The sequence below is a fragment of the Dermacentor andersoni genome, chromosome 3, assembly GCF_023375885.2.
Source record: "Dermacentor andersoni chromosome 3, qqDerAnde1_hic_scaffold, whole genome shotgun sequence".
Taxonomy (NCBI): Eukaryota; Metazoa; Arthropoda; class Arachnida; order Ixodida; family Ixodidae; genus Dermacentor; species Dermacentor andersoni.
This window is the reverse complement of record NC_092816.1, coordinates 7659538-7682054: the sequence shown is the minus strand read 5'-3', so window position 1 is coordinate 7682054 and position 22517 is coordinate 7659538. Positions and strand designations below refer to the sequence as shown.

At 46.6% G+C, this 22517-nt stretch overlaps 1 protein-coding gene across 1 annotated transcript in view; it reads left to right on the top strand.

Annotated features, from left to right (window-relative positions):
* The window catches only part of LOC126520601 (uncharacterized), a 51766-nt gene that overhangs the window by 27992 nt on the left and 1257 nt on the right, over nt 1–22517 (top strand). The gene's annotated exons all lie outside the window — the stretch shown is intronic.

Here is a 22517-nt window from a genome sequence, read left to right as displayed (position 1 = left end):
GTTTACCCACCATATTACTTTCCATGGCGACCGCATTCTGATGGCAGCAGAATTCAAAATGCTTTTGTTCACGTTAAAGGTCACCAGGTGGTCAAAATTATTCTACAGTTTCCCACTACTATGTGCCTCGTAATCAGATTGTTCTCTGGCACGTAAAGCTACAGAATTTTATTCTAATTCTCTTATTTACTGCTACTTTGAACTATAATATTGTGCACTACACAACAAACAATGCTTCGACAGCAACAATACTTCTACTGGTGAAAAATTAGAATGCCACACCATGACCCATTTCCAGGGGACCTTTTCGTCCTTTTTGAATGTGTATTTATCTACAAGCCAAATAATAATGGTTCTTAAGATGACTTCTCTCCAGATAAAAAAAAGGTGTTTTTTAATCTACAGAAACAAGAAGAAATAAACTCTAGGAGTCATCTCAGCTTCTAGTTTCTGATAACTTGCACTAAAATTTTGAAGTGTTGTCAACTTCATTTTGTTTACTCTGCTAAAGTTGGTTAGACATTGTTGCATTCTGTTGCTGGCTATGACATCACAGGCATGACTCAAGGTCACAAGTAATTCCAATTTACACATTCAAACAACAGAGACACCTAGTAAAAATTATTGTGAAGGCTTCGTACTACTGCACAGTTCACAACTCAAGGGTCTGCATTCAAGAGTACCTTCAGTTATTGTCTTAAGAGGAGCAAGTTGCACGCATACATAAGTGGCACCTACTGCACACGAGCTTGCAGAAGTTGGTGACCACAAATTTCTTTTTACAGCGGAGCTGTTACACGCTAGGTTCTCGCAGTTTGTATACGTAGGCAAAAAAGATGGCGACCGCCCCAGAGCTAAAAGAGCTAAAGCATAAAGCAAAAGTGTATCACCGGGTATGCCCCAGCTGCGTTTAATTGCGAGAAGTGTCAAAACGTATTGTGGTAAAAAAATATCGTAATAAATAAAGTAAAACCAGAATAGACACTGCTGCTTAGTATGGAATGTGGTTTGACATCACGGGCTCTATAGGCAAACCACATAACCTTATCTCAGTTCCCTTCCACCAGTGCAATGGGTAGGCCATGTGCAGTGAGGGCTGCAAAAGAACAGCATGCCTACAAAGAATACCGTTGTGAACAGAAGTGGGATTGTGCGCAGCGATGGCGGTTGGCACGTAATATGGATTAAGATCTTGCCACAAATGCCAAGCATATGTAGTCAAGAGTTCGACGAAAGTTCGTCTGGTCAGGTAACATGATGATGAAGAAATTGTGCCCACTGACCAAGTCAAGGTGAAAAAACACACAGACGTTTCTTGATCACACCGACCAGTCTGATCAAGGAACCCGTACGGGTCCCGAAACGTCTCTGTCTGTTTTTTCACCTTGACTTGGTCAGTGGCCGCAATTTCTTCATCAAATGCCAAGCATATGTACCTTTGGTTGGATCGGCCCTACCGAGTCCACTCCCATTGTAAATTGTGGGTGATTTCAACGTAGACGTGTCTTGGGCAGATGGAAATTAGTTTGCGGCATTTCTCTTGGAAAGGTTTGGCGTTCAGTGTTACACAAGCATCATTGTGCCCATGACGCATCATCGGTCGTGTATAGACCTCACATTGGTAAAGAGCCTTTCCAGTATCGCCACAGAGCCACTGGCCACATACCATAATCATAGCACAACCCTTGTCTTAAGCAAGGATTACTTCCCCACTCTTCATTTATATCATCTCGTATTGACCATCGTTATAAAGTGTTTGTTCCTTGTTGTCACACTAACCGACACTTTCATTCTTTCGTTTCTCAAACTTGTAATGATTAGAACCACTTGCCCACCTCCAATGTATCTATTACGGACCCCAGTGACTTTAAAAATTCGCTGGAATATGTTACCTGATGTTTGCTTTGTGCTTTTTTATATTCATTGTTATCACTCCCTTCTGTAACGCCCTATGGGCCTTGAAGGTATTGGAATAAATTAAATAAATAAATAAATCATAGCGATCATAAAGTGATAGTCGCCTTGGTGACCAAATAATAAACCCAAAAAAGCGAACAAAAGAAGGTTAACACTCAAAAAGCATTGAATATGCAATTTAATAGAACAACAAGAACATCGTGAAAAAATAAAATTCATTGTGGTATGTGTCTTTCATTTTCAATCAACATATTTATTATCAACATATTTATCATCATATATACAGCTCCGCTGGTCATCCACCTTCACAGAGTGGAATGACTCTGAATTTTCTTTTTCCTTTTGCCCCGAACCAACACAACTCCGCCACCACTGCTGGCACAAGAATGCTGCGCGAGATATATCATGTTTTTTTTTTTCCTTTGCTGTGTCCCCTCCTTGAACCACTCCTTGCTTTCTCTAGAAGAAAGCAAAAAAGTGGTGTGCACTTAAAGAGAAGGAACAATGAAGCATATAAAACTGACTACTGATTTTGATACCTCACCCCCTTGGTAGAGCAAAAAGATCACAGGGACTACGAGCACTGGCAATTTTCTGACACAATGATGAAATCATTCATGAATTAACATTTTCAGAGATCAGCAAGCTTTTCTTGAAATCTGTGAAACTATATGACTGTTTAGTGCAATAAGTACTGTGTGTAACTAATGACATCAAAATTCTGTTAGTCAGCTAGACATGAAACTGGTAACCGAGACAGCATAGGAGCACAGTTTGTGCAGAAAGACAGCCTTAGGGTGGTGGCTCATTTCAGTGTAGACTTGTTAAAGCTTTTGCTCAGCCCTACACCTACAAAACAATTGCAGCAAAACAAAGCAAAAATAAATTAACGTCAAGAAGGAAACAGCCTATAAAACAAGCGCAAACAATCACTTGTTGTTATTGTGAGACGACATTGTTTCTCATTTTTCGTGGTAGCCATCACTCGATAGCAGCATCCGCTTCCCACTCCACAGAGCCAAACTAAAGAAGCTGAATAGTGAACATGAGCACATTGACTCATAAGAAACTATGCATGTGTACAAAAAGAAACGAAAATGTCTGCAAAAGTATAGCAGTAACATTTATAGTCATCAATGCAGAATCCGAAAGTTTACGCGATACTTCTTACAACAAAAAAAACGCACACTTTGTTGCTCAGCCTGGCTCAGCTTGGATGAGTTTCGACGACAAAAATGATGGCGAAGACATCTTTAGTGAAAAGTAGATGTGAAAATATTAGTATATATATTTATTTATTTATTTAACATATACTGTGGACATGAAGTCCATGCAGGGTGGATAAAATAAAAAGGTAGGGCACAAGTAAAACAATGCTGATACAACTTCCATAAAAGCAAGTCAATCCAGTCATTAATGGTGCCTGGAAAGAAAGAATGTTTAAATAAGTTGGTTCGGGCAAAATACGGGGTAAGAACATTTTGATGATGATGGCGAGTAGGCCTCATTATTAGTGGATTTGCATACATTGCCGGCTCGAGTGCCAGTTTGTTATTAAGTAACTGAGAAAGTCGAGCCGTAATTTTTTTCGGTGCAATTCTAGTGTAGAAATACTATATTAGACCTCACTAGTTGAGTTGGAGAGTCAAATGTCAGAAATTTATTGTAAACAAACCGGATAGCCTGTCTTTGGATTCGTTCAAGTTTCTTTATGTTACATTCAGCACAGAGATCTCAGATAATATGGGCGTAATCGAGCTTCGGTCGAATTATGTAGCAATAAGCAAGTAATTTAACAGAGGATGTCTGTTAGTAGTAAACCTTGGAACTAGTTTTTATTACTGCTTTTATTAGTTATTGTGTCATATTGTTACGTAGAAAATACGCTGCGCTTGGCCAAGAGGCAACAGCCCGCGCTAGCTTCTAATCGTCGTTGTCGTCTTCTTCCTGCTCGGCTCTTCGTCATTGGAAATACTATCCCGTAGCACTACCCCCGGCGGCAAAAGCGCTGTCCCGGACCGACTAAAGGCCGGAGTCTGAAGCAGTGTAGTAGGTCTTGAGTCTACTGACGTGCACATCACTAAATGCCAGAGTAGATGACGAGGTTGAGCTCACAGGAGCAATTTCGTAAGTCACAGGCGTCACCTGGCGCAGCACGCGGTAGGGCCCTGTGTATCGCGAAAGGAGCTTTTCTGAAAGTCCGACGTGACGAGAGGGCGACCAGAGGAGCACGAGTGCACCAGGCGAAAACTGTACATCATGGTGGCGGGCGTTGTACCGATGCTGCTGCGTGGTTTGCGAGTCCGTCAGTCGAGCACGGGCAAGCTGGCGTGCATGGTCGGCGAGAGCGATGGCGTCGCGTGCATACTCGGTTGTTGAGATCGGAGCAGGAGGAAGTACCGTGTCAAGGGGCAAAGTCGGTTCGCAACTGTAGAGTAGATAAAATGGAGAAAATTCGGCGGTGTCGTGCCGGGAAGAATTATAAGCAAATGTGACGTACGGAAGGGCGACGTCCCAGTCGTGGTGGTCCTTTGAAACGTACTTGGACAGCATATCGGTAAGAGTACGGTTTAACCGCTCTGTCAGGCCATTGGTTTGAGGATGGTATGAGGTAGTCAGCTTGTGTTGAATAGAGCAGGAACGCACAATGTCGGCGATAACTTTCGAGAGGAAGTTACGACCACGGTCAGTAAGCAGCTGTCGCGGGGCGCCATGCACCAACATAATGTCACGCAAGAGAAAGTCCGTGACGTCAGTGGCGCAACTGGTAGGGAGAGCCCGCGTGATAGCGTATCGGGTGGCGTAATCAGTTGCGACGGCTACGCATTTGTTCCCAGAGGATGACGTGGGAAAGGGACCGAGGAGGTCTAATCCAACACGAAAGAACGGTTCCACAGGGACGGTGATCGGCTGGAGATGACCGGAAGGTAGCACCTGAGGTGTTTTCCGACGCTGGCAGGGATCACAGGCAGCAACATAGCTTCGGACGGAGCGAGCGAGACCAGGCCAATAGAAGCGGCGGCGGACTCGGTCGTACGTGCGGGTCACCCCAAGATGTCCTGCAGTGGGTACGTCATGCATCTCAAAGAGCACAGTCTGTCGTAGATGTTTTGGCACGACAAGAAGAAGATCAGGGCCATCAGGGAGGAAGTTCCTTCGGTACAGAATGCCGCCCTGTAGGACATATCGGCGAACGGATGCGTCGGTAGGTGTAGAGCGCAGACGCTCGATGAGTACTCGCAGCGATAGGTCTCGGTACTGCTCATCGACGATGTTAGCGAAGGCAGATACAGAGACAATGCCGTTGGCGGTACTACTGTCGGCGTCGTCAGGCTCGTCTACCGGGCAGCGAGACAGGCAGTCAGAGAATGAATATTCTTGGAGGCGCAAGGCCCAGCAACCGAGTCTTCCTGTAGGGTCTTTCACTGAGTATAACCAGCAAAGCGCGTGATGGTCTGTGACAACGGAAAAGGGTCGGCCATATAAGTATGGGCGGAACTTCGCAACCGCCCAAACTAGGGCCAGACACTCACGCTCAGTGATGAAATAGTTGCGCTCCACGGGTGAGAGGAGCCTGCTGGCGTAAGCAATAACACGGTCGTGGCCACGCTGGCGTTGTGCCAGTACTGCGCCAATTCCGTGACCGCTGGCATCAGTACGGACTTCGGTAGGCGCAGAAGGATCGAAATGGGCCAGAACGGGAGGCGTTGTGAGAAGGTCGATTAGAAGCGAGAATGCAGAGGCCTCGTTATCGGGCGTCTTTTTTCACAAGCTCGGTTAGTGGTCGTGCTATGGCCGCGAAATTTTTCACGAAACGGCGGAAGTACGAGCAAAGGCCGATGAAGCTGCGCACATCCTTGACACACTTTGGAACAGGGAAGTGCGTAACAGCATGAATCTTGCCTGGGTCCGGTTGCACTCCGTTTGCGTCAACGAGATGTCCAAGGACGGTAATCTGGCGACGGCCGAATTGGCACTTCGATGCGTTGAGTTGCAGACCGGCTCGCCGAAAAACGTCCAGGACTGCTGAGAGGCGCTCGAGGTGCGTAGCGAATGTTGGGGAGAATACTATAACGTCGTCCAAGTAGCACAGGCACGTGGACCATTTGAAACCGTGAAGAAGGGAGTCCATCATGCGTTCAAAAGTGGCAGGAGCGTTACATAGACCGAACGGCATCACTTTGAATTGATAAAGACCGTCGGGTGTTACAAAGGCAGTCTTCTCGCGGTCGAGATCGTCCACGGCAATCTGCCAATAGCCGGAGCGAAGGTCAATAGAGGAGAAATAGCGAGCACCGTGGAGGCAGTCAAGGGCGTCATCAATCCGAGGTAGGGGATGCACGTCCTTTTTGGTAACCCTGTTAAGGTGCCGATAATCCACGCAAAAGCGCCATGAGCCATCCTTCTTTTTTACCAGCACAACAGGTGACGCCCATGGACTACACGACGGTTCAATAATGTTCTTGGCAAGCATTTTGCGAACTTCGGTGTGAATAACTTGACGCTCAGCCGGTGATACTCAATACGGGCGGCGATGAAAAGAAGGGGCATCGCCGGTATTAATGCGATGTTTGACAGCTGTTGTTTGGGCCAAAGGACGATCGTTAAAGTAAAAAATATCTTGGTAGGAAATGAGAACGCGATAGAGCGCACGAGCGTGCTCGGAAGGCATGTCGGGTCCAATCATTTTTTGTAAGTTGGCGATGGTACAAGTTGCCGACTGCGACGATAGAGGAGGATCGGCTGAATTGTCGTCTACGGAAATCGATGCTACAGAGTGATCCTCGAATGAGCAAAGTTGGGCCAGAGACATCCCGCGTGGCAGCACTTGTGTCGTCAAGCCAAAATTGACCACTGGCAGGCAGACGCAATTCGCCGTAATAGATAAAACTGTGTGAGGTACTGTGATCCCGTGTGTAAGGAGGACGTCTTGCATAGGAGCCGCGATGTAGTGACCGTCGGGGACTGGTGGGGATGACACGAAGTCAACGTAAGTCAGTGCCGAAGGTGGCAAGCGAACGAAGTCGACGGAACTGAGGCGAGTAGGGTGTTGTTCAGCGGGATCCAGAACAGGCAGGTCGAGGCGGAGAGTACTGGCGGAGCAATCGATGAGAGCAGAATGTGCGGAGAGGGAGTCTAAGCCGAGGATGATGTCGTGGGGACAGTGAGCGATGACTGTGAATAGCACGATTGTTGAGCGATCGGCGAAGGAGACGCGGGCGGTACACATACCAATTACGTGGGCTATTCCACCATCGGCGACACGGACAACAGGCGTCGTGGCGGGCGTGATAATTTTCTTTAGCCGGTTACGAAGGTCAGCGCTCATTACGGACAAATGCGCCCCAGTGTCTATGCGCCCCAAATGCGCCCCAGCAACATCAGTAGAGGATTTGGCGGCGTAGGGAGCAATGCAACGTCACCTCGAGGCGCTGCATCGTCTAGTTTTCCAGCTGGGAGCAGCATCCGAAGGGTGTCGGCGAATAGGAGCGACAGGGCTGGGGAGAGCGAGATTGTCATCGTTGGGGTGAAGGCGAACGAGAATAGGAGCGGTTCGGTGCAGGAGAATCAGCGGCGGCGTTATCGGAGCGTGCGACATAGGGACGAGATAGGCCACCTGGGGGGCAAGAGTAGGCAGTATAAGTAGGCCGGGTCGGGGAACTCCAGCGACTGCGACAGTGCCGAGAAATGTGCCCGATTCGATGGCAGTGGAAACAAATTGGCTTGTCGTCAGCAGAGCGCCATTCAGATGGGTTGCGGGAACGTGGTGGGTAAGAAGATGCGGGACGGGGCGGAAACGAAGAAGCCGGGCGGGTATCAGGACAATGGGCCGAGCAGATGGTGTGAAGACCCATGTTTTCGAACTCTTGGCGGACAACTGCTTGGATCAGTGAGACCGTGACTGCAGATGTGTTGGTGGGACTGGAGTCGAAGGCAGCCGAACAGGCGGCCTCGATCTCACGCCGGACGATCCTGGTAACATCGGCAGTGTTGCTGGGACGAGGAGTGTCGGCACAGGAAGATGACGCTGGGGTGTTGGGCAGACGGGCAAAATGCTGGTCAATACGTTGGCTTTTAGCCAGTTCCAGGCGTCAGCACTCTTTTATAACAGCATCCACCGTCGCTACGTTGTTGCAAACGAGCAAGTTGAAGGCGTCATCGGCAATGCCTTTGAGGATGTGGGCAACCTTGTCGGACTCAGTCATGTGGGTGTCAACTTTGCGGCACAGAGCCAAGACGTCCTGAATGTACGTGACATAGGGCTCTGTTGACGTCTGCACACGGTCGGAAAGCGCCTTCTGCGCGGCAAGTTGGTGACCGTAGGGGTTGCCGAACAAGTCTCGAAGCTGTGCCTTAAGTGAATCCCAACTGGTGAGCTCATCTTCGTGCGTGCGATACCAAACTCTAGGTGTGCCACCGAGGTAAAAGACTACGTTGGCGAGCATAATAGTAGGGTCCCACCGGTTATTGCGGCTGACGTGTTCATACAGGCTGATCCAGTCATCAATGTCTTCCCCATCTTTGCCCGAGAATACGCCAGGATCACGGGGAGCGGGGAGAGTAATGTAGGTCGTCGAGGTGGCACCAGGTGTCGGAGCCGGCGGAGTCGGGTTGTCGTCGCCGGGAGCCACGAAGGAAGGCTCAACGTACCGTCCACTGCGAAGCTCCGTGACGAGGTACAGGGAACGTCCACCTCCACCAGATATGTTACGTAGGAAGACGCAGACGAAAAGCTATGTACAGGTATATTTACAAGAAAATACACTGTGCTTGGCCAAGAGCCAACAGCTCGCGCTAGCTTCTAATCGTCGTCGTCGTCTTCTTCCTGCTAGGCTCTTCGTCATTGGAAATACTATCCCGTAGCAATATATTACAACCAGCGACTGCTGCTTACGCTACAAAAACAACTCTCGGGGGCTATGCTTATGCTATGCTAGGCTATGCTTATATCAAGCCTATGCTAGGCCTGATATAGGCGGTGTCCAAATTCTTCAAATGTTTTTCCAAATAATGTTCCTCCATGGCCCAAATCCACGCAGTGATGATGACGCTCTCTGTTACAACAAATACAGATCTTACAGGCCATGATTTTGTCTGTTGACTGTGACGAAACTGAATTTCAGGGCTGCAAATACTTCATGACGGCCAGTTTTATACACCAGCTATTCCAAGCGTTATTTATTAAGTTACCATAGAGTGCCTAACGTGATCACATGTGTCGCTTGAGTATGCTTTAGTGGTGGCTATGGTAATGGTACAAGGTGGTCCATGTTTATTTCTTTTCAAAGGAAATTTAAGCATCGTACCATCGGAAGTGCCAGTAAGGTGAGAATGAGAAAATATTCGGTACAATCCGGCAAAATTTGTATGTTACATTACTGACAGGAAGGAAATGTGATATGTATAATTTGTACAGGAATAATTGGCCCTCAAGGTGTGCATAAACTCCATGTTACTATTATATGGCCCGTCAACGTTTTTGGTTTAGTCGCGAAATTAACAATGAAGTGCACACCCTTATTGGGCCATTTTGTGCACGTTTCAAATGCGCGGATGGCCAATTATGCCAGCACTTCCCAATAATGCCTGCAACTGTTCATTATTGGGACTTTGCTGAATCCTGTGTCCTAGAGATGCCTGCAGGATGTCTTTCATAGGATCTGGGATGTCAGGATGTTTCTCGGACGTCCATGGGATGTGCATTCTCTGGGATGTGACATCTTGGTTGAGCTTCGACTGAATTAGACGCTAGCTCGTAATCAATGAAAGCTATATATAAAGGTTGGTTATATTCCGCACATTTTTCTATCACCTGATTGATGGTGTGAATATGGTCTATTGTTGAGTAGCCTTTACGGAATCCTGCCTGGTCCTTTGGTTGATGGAAGTCTAAGGTGTTCCTGATTCTATTTGATATTACCTTAGTAAATACTTTGTAGGCAATGGACAGTAAGCTGATCGGTCTATAATTTTTCAAGTCTTTGGCGTCCCCTTTCTTATGGATTAGGATTATGTTAGCGTTTTCCCAAGATTCCGGTACGCTCGAAGTCATGAGGCATTTCGTATACAGGGTGGCCAGTTTCTCTAGAACAATCTGTGCACCATCTTTCAACAAATATGCTGTTACCTGATCCTCCCCAGCTGCCTTCCCCCTTTGCATAGCTCCCAAGGCTTTCTTTACTTCTTCCAGCGTTACCTGTGGGATTTCGAATTCCTCTAGAGTATTTCTAGATTTTGATGCATCAGCTGTAATCTTCGTGATGTGCTCGGACCAGGTGAGTTCCCTGGTGATGTGAATTCCAAGGAAACGGTGAGATTCAACTTGGGAAAGGGCAGTTGAGTACAATGAATATGTGTAGCTGAGGTTAGTGCGCTTGCATGTTACCTGCATGTATTTGCACTTAAATACATTCAGCTTCATTAGCCATGTCAAACACCAGTCTTCAATTCTAAGTCATTTTGAAGCAACAACTGATCATTCATTGTATGTGGTTATGCGGCGGTACAAGACGCAGTCATCTGCGAAAAGGCGAATGCACGATTAAATGCTGGAAGGAAGATCATTCATGGAGATTAAAAACAAAAGTGGGCCGAGCACCAAGCCTTGCTGGACACCAGAAAGAACTTCAATTGTGGGCGAATTATCATTATCAATAACAGTGAATTGACAACGACCGGATAGAAAACAATGAATCCATGTTAATATCAGCGGATCAAGACACAAGCTTGAAAGTTTGGCTAAAAGGTGCTGATGGGGTACACGATCGAAAGCTTTTGAGAAGTCGAGATATATGACGTCCGTCTGAAATAAGGAATCTAAATTGAGGTGAAGATCGGTTGTGAAATGGAAAAGTTGAGTTTCGCATGAGTAACCGGATCTGAAGCCGTGCTGGTTGGGAAAAAAAAAGCTGTTGGAATCAAGGTGAGATGCAACTTGTGAATATATTATATGCTCTAGTAGTTCGCAAGCAATGCATGTTAGTGAAACCGATCGGTAGTTAGAAGGATCAGAATGGTTACCTGCGTTAAAAACCGGTACTACCTTGCTCAGCTTCCAGTCGTCTGGAATTCAGCCGGTAGCAATCGATTGCACGAATATTATTTGCAGAAACTGGCTTGATATGTCCTTGGTGCATTTCAGTATCTTAGATGATGTATTATCCGGGCCCCGGATGGTTGACACTTCAAGCCTTTCAATAAGATTTATGATACCATGTGTAGTGATGATAATGGGCGGCATCTTCGTAAACGGAAATTTAGATAGGGGAAGGATATTTAAGGTCGGTTCATTCGTAAAAATAGGAACAGTAAGAATTCATTACATCACTGCGTTTGTCTGGTGGAACTTCAGAACCGTTATTGCTAACCAATGGGATGTTATGTGATGACCTAATGCCAGGAGTTAAAAGCTTCCAGAATTTTTTTGGATTGGAGCAAATCGTGTCCTGTAGATCCCGATGATAAAATTTTCTTTTTGAGCATCGCAAAAGTTTTGTGTAATCGCGAAGACAAGAGAAATACCTTTCCCAATGCAAAGCGCTAGCCGAACGTTTTGCTGCCCGGAAGAGTTGTTTCTTTTTATTTGAAAGTTTTCTGAGGGCATTAAAAAACCAGGGTCTGCTGGCATCGCCTCGAATGCAAACAAGGGGTACATATCGGTCAACGAGTGACAACAATTCTTGTTTGAAAAGCAGCCGATTTTCATTTACTGTTCTGGAAGTGGAGGACATGTGGAAGTAATGAAGAAACTTGTCCAGCTGGGGGATGATACTCTAAATGTCAGCCTTCTTATAGTCTCGGATATATTTGACAGATGGTTGACGAGTAGGAATGGGTACGGGCAGTTTGAACAATAAGGAGCAATGATCGCTGAAACCGGGAATGCATGATAATGACTGAATGGATTCAGGGTTCAAAGCAAGAACAAGGTCAAGAGTATTGTTTTAGCGTGTTGGCATATCAACTGTTTGTATAAGATTGAAGGTAAGAACTAAATTAATAAACTCCTTCAATCGGCCACTGTGCACCGATAAGTCAAGCCAGTTAATGTCAGGCAAGTTGAAATCGCCACAAAGTAAGCACCTCGCACGGGGATAGCGGGCCTGAAGATCCAGAAGGATTGAATACAGTTGGTTAACATATGAAATGGCGGCGTCCGGGGCACTATAGCATGCAATTAAAATGATTGTACTGGAAGGAAGTGTTAATTTCAGAGCAACAATCTCATGATTACTCATTGGTAAGACACAGAAAGAGGGCACACTTGACCTCACGAAAACAAGCACACCGCCACCCCTCCGCCCCGCTCTGTCGCACCTGTACACCATGAAAGATCGCACATAGTGTAGCAACTCATCATTCGAGATACCAAAAGTTAGCCAGGACTCAGTAAATATTGCTATGTCTGTACTGCTATCATTTAGAAAGGCTTCAACAGCGTCTTTCTTCGGCAGATAGCTGCGAATATTGGCTAGAAGAACCGCCAAAGTTTGATAAGTCGATGCGAAGTATCTCACGCAGGGTGACTGTGGCCGGGGGTGTGGCGGCGACCCGTAATGGGGTGGTGATTGCTATAATTGCACTTCCTCGACAGAATTTGTTTTGGAATTGTATATGAATTGTCTGTCACTCATGGTGAGCTTGTCGAATCGGATCTTAAAATTAGTGCTCCTTTCTTGGGCGTAAGTGAAAAGCATTTTTCTGGCTGTTCGCACGCGTGTTGAATAATCACGAATTGCGTAAGACGTATATTTAAGCTTGGGTCCCACTGATAGAATCTTCGATTTAACTTTGAACCCCCTAATTTTACAACTATAGGGCGCTTTTTGTCTCCCTGAAATCGCCCCAGCCGGTGCGCTCGCTCAATGTTGTCAGGATTTACGGTAACGCCAAGCTTCTCTGAGCAAAAGCAAATAATCTGGGTCTCAGACTCTGCCCAAGTGTCGCCTTTATTATTCTTTATTCCGAAAAAAATCAAATTTGAGCAGCGAAGGCGATTCACGGCGTAATCACATTTGTTTGTTAGAGCTTGGATTTCCATGGAGAATTTCTCTATGCTTCTTTTCTAGGCACAAGAAGACGAGTCATTCGGTTTATTATTCTCGACAACTTTTTCCAGTGCGTCAACACGCGAAGACAGGCAGTCGACCAGACCTTCTGTATTAGTTTGGGCAGCGCGGATTAGCGAAAGTTCTACGAGAATAATGGTTTGGGACTGTTCCAGGTGAGACAGTATGTGTGAAATAGATACAAGCTATACAGGTTCGTCACCGTTCGAAGGTCCGGGATTCAGTTCTACATCCCCTGACATGACAAGCAAGAGAGATACCAAATGGACATTGAGGCAAAAATAACATGAGAAACAACATGCTACGGTAACAATCAAGCAGGTCAGGGGGGCACGACACTGTGACCAAAAAAGCGAGAGGGAGGTAACTAACCTGCGCAAAAAGGAGCCGTCAAATGAGAAGAGGACTTGGCGCCTTTGAAGGTGCCGTGTCCACGAGCTTACATGTACTCATCAACCCAGCATCATTTGATACATAGACCCTGGTTCTCGCCCTCAACCCGGGTTGACTGGGCGGGGGGCTTTGGTTCGGGCCAACGGTCCTTCCTGGACAAGGGGGCTGTTGTGGTGCAGTGCCACTGAGTTACTGCACTCAACACACAAACAGCCATGTCGGTCTTATAGGACACAAGCCTGACTGACCCTCGGACTGCCTTGACGCAAAAGAGGCCAAGGCATACAACCATGGAGAGCACCAAAACCGTCCACGGAGCAGCGCAACCACAGAAGGGTGCGCCACCACCGGTTCCAGCTCTAGGTTCCACTGAGCCAAACAAAACCCCGTAGATCGACTGGCACACACGGCCGAGTTGAGCGACCTTAGGAGCATGCATTATAACTTAATGGATAGCTTTCCACCTGACTCACCAAAAATCACGGCAGGACGAGCCCACACTTCGAGAAACTTCTCGCCCAAGCGGTGCCACTCCTGGGTGAGATGAAACCAGACCTTCTTCCATGCTTTCGCAAGCACTTCGTGAAGGCCCAGCGCCCGACCCCCGAAAACTGCATTGCGGCGTGCCAACCAAACTTGGTCTGAGCACTCGGCGAGAAGGAGCATGAACTGGTTGACCGCCTGATTAGGCAAAGGGTGCAAAAATCGAACTGTCTGATGAGGAATGCCTGGGAGATTAAAAAGACTAGCAATCCTTTGGAGAAGAGCTGCAGGAAGCAAACATTGCATAAAGGTATGAACCGAGTCCTCACAAGCGCCACAGAACGGGCACACCCCATGAGCCGGGACGGCTGTGAAGGGCCTGTAGCTCAACAGCAGGCACCCTTGCGCCAGGCGGTACATGAACGTAGCTCGCCTAGCATCGAGGAAACTGGCCGTGATGAGCTTCCAGTTTGGCCTGTGAATGGACAGGTCATACATTTGGCAATGGGCAATGATTATTTCAACAAATTGAAATAATCAAGCCAAAAAAGCGAGGAAGGCCCGACCTGCACTGTAGCACAATAAGAAACCGTGACCAAGAAAAATAAATAAATAAAAATTTGGAGGACGCTTAAGCTTCGCCTTTAAGAGTGGAATGCGATAGCATTCAAAGATACCTGACTGCTTCTCATGCTTCCCGGCAACTGCAGCTTATGTAACCATAATGTTTACCAGGAAATTCTGACAGCAAATGCTATGCACGAAGGCGAGCTTTCTGGTAGAATCTCGATGCGGCGGAGGTGAGCGCCATCTGGAGGTGTCGAAAGGAACTGGGCGCGCCGCTTTATGGCTTTTGAGATTTGCGTGCACAAATCTCAGAGGCCATGGCCGCTCTATGAATGGTAGAAATGCTGGAAAAGGGGTTTATGTTTTGAGTTTCCGTGTAACAGAATTTACTATTTTTCTGGCATATTTTACCTTGAGAGAAATTCAATTAGTTCAGTAACTTCATTGCTCTACATGGAGGGCCTACGTCGTTGGGTACGCGTGGTTCAAAATTATCTTTGCGGAAATGAATATTAACACTGGACACCTGATGCTGACGCCGGATTTTCTGCTTCACACCGAATCATCACCTTTGTCTACTTCAACTGATAATCATGCTGCGACCGCTGCTTTAACAGCCTTGATAAATCTTGATGTGACTGCAGCCCAGAAAGAAGACCTTTTGGCCCTACTGCAAAAACACAATGCATTATTTGACGTTCATTCCTAGCTTGGGGGGCGCATCTCCGTCGCAGTCACACCGAAGCCGAAACAGTTCGATTGTACACCACCGCCCATACCGTGTGTCTTCCGCTGAATGGAAAATCATTGCAGACAACGTTGATGACATGCTCAAAAGAGACATTATCAGCCGTCATCGCGTTCTTGGTAATCTCCTGTTGTGTTGGTCTGGAAGAAAGATGGCTCTGTATGATTTTGCATCGATTATCGAGCACTTAATAAGATGACATGCAAAGACGTATACCCATTGTCTACAAACGACGATGCCTTGACTACCTCCAGGCCACTAAATATTTCTCGAGTCTAGACCTCCGACCTGGGTATTGGCAAATACCTATGCACGAGGCAGACAAGACAGCCTTTGCAGCACCCGACAGACTTTACGAGTTCAACGTAGTGCCCTTCGGTTTATGTAACGCTCCTGCAACCACTTTTCGTCAACACCTTGAGCGTTTGTGTGAAGCTTTAACACGCATCTCTAGCGCTGGGCTCTAATTCAACAACAAAAAAATTCAATTTCGCCAGAAAGAACATCAAAGTGTGGAGCCACCTTATCAGTAAAGATGACGTTCGACTAGATCTTGACAAGGTTGCTGCCGTGATTCGGTTTCCTCACCCCAAAAATCAAAAATAAGAAGTTTCTTGGGCCTGGCATCCTACTTCCACCACTTCATCACTCATTTTGCTGCCATGGCATTGCCACTGCACAAGTTTCTGACGTCAGATACTGCTTTCACTTGGACAGACAACTGCAAACTTTCTTTCAAAGCCCTCAAGCAAGCCTTGACATCCGGCCCCGTCCTCTGTCACTTCGATGAGAATGCACCAACTTCTTTGTACACCGATGCTAGTGGCCGTGAGATCGGTGCTGTCCTTCTACAGCATAATACCACTACACCAGAGAGGGTTGTTGCTTATGCCAATCATGCATTAACAGCTATTGAAGAGAACTGCTCGATAACAGAGTAGGAATGCCTCGCAGTAGTTTGGGCCATGCAAAAATTTCGGCCATCACTTTATGGATGCCACTTCACTGTCATAATCAACCATCACGCCTTATGCTGGTTGTCGTCACTGAAAAATTTGTCTGGGCGCCTTCGTCGCTGGCTGCTCCAATTGCAAGAGTACGATTTTGACGTTGTGTACAAGTCTGGGGGAAAACGTCAGGATGCCGACGCTCTGTCTCGCTGCCTCTTGCCACTATTATCTTCGAGCACGTCTCTTCATTGCTCACCACTTGATGAGACTATGTCTCCACTTATGCTATCACCACTAGCGGTTACTCACAGGCTATCTTCCGATCACAGCACTCAATTCACCTCATGTCAATGTTCTGATCCATACTGACACCGCATGCGGAACTTCTCCTGCACCGAATGCCAGATTATGTCGACAACTGCGACTATTTAAACTTGAAAACGATGTGCTGCACTGCTACATTTATGATACCAACGGACACTGCTCGGTACCTGTTCTTCCACGTTGACCCGCCGTGGTTGCTTAGTGGCTATGGCGTTGGGCTGCTAAGCACGAGGTCGTGGGATCAAATCCCTGCCACGGTGGCTGCATTTCAATGGGGGCGAAATGCAAAAGCACCCGTGTACTTAGATTTAGGTGCACATCAGAGAACCCCAGGTGGTCCAAATTTCTGGAGTCCTCCACTACGGCATATCTCATAAACAGAAAGTGTTTTTGGTTTTGTTTTTTTGTACGTAAAACCCAATAATTTAGTTTTCGTTTTCCTTTCGCATTCGCTGTGCACACAAGTCCTTGAGGCCTTTCACGACGACCCATCTGCTGGCCACTTGAGTTTCCACAAAACATACAACCGCATTAGGAGCCGTTTCTTTTGGCCAGTCATGTCTACCTCTGTGGCCAAGTGCGTTGCCTCTTGCGTCCAATGTCAACGGTGGAAACGACTGACTTCGCTTCCTGCTGGCCTTTTGCAGCCTATCCCATGTCCCAAGACACCTTTTGCAATCGTTGGGATAAACCTGGTCGGGCCTTTGCCCATAATGCCAGCAAGTCATTGATGGATTGTGAAAGTTGTCGACCATCTCACATGGTACGCAGAGACCGCTCCTCTGAGCTCTAATTCGGCCTCACACGTTTCCATGTTATTCTTGGACACCATTGTGCTGCATCATGGGGCACCTCGTGTTCTGTTGAGTAACCGTGGCAAGACTTTCATGTCAGCTATAATCGAAGAAGTACTCGGAGCTTGTGGCACAGTTCATGAGACATCTGCATACCAGCCTCAAATGAATGGCTTAACAGAGCGATTTCATTGCACACTAACGGATATGATATCAATGTATATCAGGCCAAACCCCGACAACCTGGACAAATTTTGTGACGTTTTTCACAACACCGCTATCGAACGAACTACGGGGTACTCACCTTTCTGCCTCGTTTACGGCCATTCGCCGACATTCACTATCGACTCCACTTTCTTAAATGCCCCAATCTGACACCCCAGTCAGTATACCCGAACAGTTCGTCTCGAGACTTGAATGTCGCCAACGTGCTTGCCTCAACGCAGGAGTCAGTCAACTAGATCGCAAGAAATGTTGCATCTCTCGTCGAAATGTCTCCTTTCGTCCTGGAGAGGAAGTGCTCCTTTGGACGCCCATACATACACCCGGATTGTGTGAGAAATTTTAATCACACTTCCTTGGATCCTACATTATTACTGAACAAACATCCCCAGTGAACCATCGTGTTGCTCCCGTTGAGCTTTCTTAGGATCGTTGTTACCGTGGTTCAGAGATCGTTCACGTTTCGTGCCTCAAGCGATTCGTTCTGCGTCTTCTTCCTGTCTAATGGCAAATTTCACTGGTCGATTTTTAATATTTTATTGAAATTTATCATTTCTTTAATTCATTTACTAAGTACAAGTAATTTCCCCTATGTTGTCCTCGGTGTCATTGTTTGTTGGCTCCTTATATGATTAATAAAAATTATGCAGGTCCCACACACAGTGCGAATTGATGTAAGCGAAGCTTTCTGTGCTGGTTGCTTTGATGATAGCGGTAATGTTGACGGCGAAAGCTTAATTTCTTCAAAATTTAGTCTAACACGATAGTGGTGATTAGATGTTAAATGCTACCTTGCGTGCACCACTGCTGTTTGTCTGCGTAGTACACATAACACACAGGGAGAGGTGTTTTCTTGAGGTATTATTGTGCACCATACTTCATAACCTCTGAGAGGGTTGAGCATTTTAATTGCCTCACTTGGCACATCGCATCGTGCCAAAACCACTCCGGAATAATTTTGACACCGCGATGTTCTTTAATGTGTCCCAAAATCTAAGTGCTCATGCATTTTCTATTTCAGCCCCGTCGCAATGCGGATACCACGGAAAAGTTTAAATCCGCGATCTCTAGCAATGCTATAGCTGCAAAGCTACAGCAGCGGGCACAGAACTGTTGATTTTACGGTCGAACGCTTCCATAGTGTCGCCTGGACTGTGCCTTGCGCTTCAATTAATCCAGTTCTGCTTCTGCACGCCCTGCGTAATTTGACATGTTTGACATAATTTGACATATTTGCATGGTGTTTATTTTTCAGAAATAGCAGGAATGTGCTGTACCGTACCTTGAACTTAAGCTTATCCAGTTTCTCTACAACCACTGTCATATAGTAGTAGGCTATGCAAATGTGGGTAGGGTACTTATACTAGCTTAAAGGCCAACCTAGTCGAGTGGTTCAAAAGCGCAGAAGCATACGGGAGCAGAGACATGATTATTGAATGCAGGTGTCTAGAGCAGTTTTACAGAAGCATCCCACAATCTGTGAAGCTGTGGGTGCAAGACAGAGGAAATGTAAACACTGTGGAAAGGGCGGCTGAATTAGCCGAAGAGTACGCAACACGTAGAAAGCTCAACACCGAGGACAGAAATTGGGACGGCCAAAATGGACCACGGAAACCATTTTCATTCAAAAAGGGTTCGCAGACTAGACGACCGGAGCCTGTAGATGTGGAGGAAAAGCCCTCAGAAAAGAGTGAGGAGAAATCAAATGAAGAAACCTTGCAAAAAGAGCAGAAAAGAAAATTCGAATCTTTTAGACCGATTCGCTGCTATAAGTGCCACAAACTAGGACATATCGCGGTAAACTGCGGGAAGCCTAGCGTAGTTTTCTCCTATGTGGATGAAAAAGACGAACTTTTAAGCCCATATCTTCACAACCTGCAAGTTAATGGCAAACCATGCCGGGTGCTGCGAGACAGTGCCGCCACTATGGACATGGTCCAGCCGTCTTACGTGACGGTAGATCACTTCACTGGAGAAGTAGCATGGATCAAACAGGTTGTAGAAGAACACAGCGTGTGTCTGCCCATGGCAAAAGTCAAAATCAGTGGGCCGTTCAGGGAGCTCGTGATCGAGACTGCAGTTCCCAAATTTTGTCGCTGCAGTACCCTTAAATTTTTTCGAATCGGTCGAATCAGTTACCGTGTAAAAAAGTGCTTAAACTGGGAGAAGGCGTAGTACAGGCGTTGACGCGAGGCCAAGCTCAGAAAATCGCGTCGCTTTCAGCTGAAAATGCGAAAGCTGCTCCAGCGGAAGTAGCAAAAGAGGTAACTTCAGTAACCGAATCCGAGCTAAGCTCAGCGGACGAAAAAACTGTTGAGGAAAGCCTGCCAGCTGACCAGCTCAGTGAGAGCGTATCACTAAGGTGTCAAAGTTCACGCCTGCAGGAAGAGCCAGCTGACGCACTCGCAAGCGAGACAGGGTCATTACTATCACTGGCCTCAAAGAACTTTGATCAGCTCTTACGTGTGAACACAGAACCACTGGCAGCTGAGCAAAAGAATGATGACAGCTTAGCTAAACTACATCACACAGCTAAAGCAGGCATTGCTAGGTGCAAGATGATGATACAAGAGAGAGGAGGATTGTTGTATCGGCACTACACAGACAAAAAGGGTAGGATTCTAGATCAGTTAGTGGTACCTACTAAGTACAGGGAGGACCTTTTGAGTCTCTGTCATGGGAATGGGTAGTCTGGCCCCCTAGGCATAAACAAATGAAAGGAAAGATTGCTTATGGAATACTGCTGGCCTGGCTGTTTCAGAGACGTAGAGAACTTTGTAGGATCATGAGACGCCTGCCAGCGCTCGGGTAAACCAGGAGAAACCTGGAAAGCTCCACTAAAGGTAGTACCCTTAACTTCAGAACCTTTCAGATGACTTGTGATAGACACGATAGGGCCTCTACCAAAGACAAAGTCAGGTTACAGATACTTGTTTACCATGCTGTGTCTGGCTACAACGTTTCCAGAAGCAGTCCCACTGAAAGAGCTCAGCTCCACCGAAGTAGTAGACGCACTTTTGACAGTATTCACACGAGTTGGGTTTCCAGCCGAAATTCAGGCGGATCAAGGTTCAGTATTCACCAGCTCACTGACTTAACATTCTTACAAAAATGCGGGGTAAAGTTAATACACAGTTCCGGCTATCACCCTCAGTCAAAGAGTGTAGAGAGGTGGCACTCAGTGCTTAAGCGAGTTTTGTGGGCGCTATGTTACGAGCACAAGGACGACTGGGAGAATTGCCTTCCCGCCACTTTGCTTTGCAAACAGTTCCTCATGAGGCTACAGGGTTTTCGCCTGCAGAACTAGTGCATGGGAGGACACTCCGTTCTCCACTGAGAATGTTAAGAGAGATGTAGGAGGAAAGAGGAGAGAGTCCAACAGTGGTAGAGTACGTGCTAAATCTGCTGGAACGGCTAAGTGCAACCCAAGAACTAGTTGAAAATAACATGGGAGTAGCTCAAAAGAATGCCAAGTTCTATTACGAAGAATGCGAGGCTTCGTACATATAACGCCGGAGACCAGGTAATGATCCTCAAACCTTTAAGAAAGGACAAGCTTGAAGTTAACTGGGATGGGCCTATTAAAGTGTTGCACAAGCTTTCAGATACTAACTATGCTCTGAAAATGCCTGGTCGCAGGAAGGAGGTGAGGATATACCACTGAAATTTGATGAAGCCGTATGTAGAGCGGAGCGGAGTCGTTAACTGTACCATCAAAGAGCAGTATGACACTAGTACCAAGTTTAATGAGCACTATAAGGTGACCGCCAACTCTGAAATCAGCCTAGAAGTAGTAAAACATTCGGTAAGCTCTCACGCTCTTATGCCCGAGCAGCTAGATGAGCTAAGAGGGCAGTTTGGAGAATATCTCAACAGATTCAGCGATTGGCCAGGTAGAACCAAACTAATAACGCATGAAATAGAGCTGACATCAACCGAACCCGTAAGATCAAAGCCTTACAGGGTGTCTCCACAACAGAGAGAAATTATGGAGGCAGAGATACAGAACATGCTAAAGTTCGGAGTTATTGAGCCTGCTGAGAGTGACTACATGTCACCGCTAATACTTGTAGAAACCCCTAACAAAGAACCTCGTCTGTGTGTTGACTACAGGAAGTTAAATGCCATCACTAGGGATCAGCTGTACCCGATACCCAACATTGAGGAACAAACTGAAAGAGTTAGCACTGCTAAATACATTTCAACTATATATTTCGTGCGGGGATACTGGCAAGTTTCCCTTTCAGAAAGTGCCAGCCGCTATGCTTTATTATCTCGCCTGTAGGCACTTTTCAGCTTCTCGCCCTCAGCTTCGGGCTGAAGAACGTGCCGTTTAGCTTCTCTAAGTTAATGGATATTGTCCTAAAATACTTGCAGGAGTTCGCCTTGCCATATCTTCATGACGTAGCAATTCTTTCGGACAGCTGGGAACAGCACGTATCGCACCTAAAACAGGTGTTCTCACAGTTGAGGGATGCCGGCTTAACGATGAAGGCGGAAAAGCATAGGTTTGGCTGCTCGCAGGTTACTTATCTGGGCCATGTTGTCGGCCAGGGCACTAGGGGGCCAGCCGAGCTGAAAACAGCTACGATTGGAGAATTTTCACAGCCGCGCACGAAAACAGACATTCGTTCATTTTTGAGACTTGTGGGGTACTACCAATGGTACATTCCGAATTACTCACAAATAGCAACTCCTTTAACGGATGCCCTCCGAAAGGGTGCACTGAATAGCGTGCACTGGGATAAGGACAAAGAAATGCTTTCCAAGGTTTGAAAACGCTATTGGTTTCTCGTCCTGTGCTTCATGCGCCAGACTACACAAAGGAATTCATAGTTCAGTGCAACGCAAGCGACAGGGGTATGGGCGTGGTACTTAGGTCAGCAACGATAATGAGGAACATCTTATCCTCTATGCCAGCCGAACAATAACTGTAAAAGAGGAAGCCTACAGCGCTTCAGAGAAGAAATGTGCTTGTTTGGTTTGGGCAGCCCAGAAGTTGCGTTACTTGTACGGAGCAAGGTTCATCTTCGAGACCGACCACTATCCT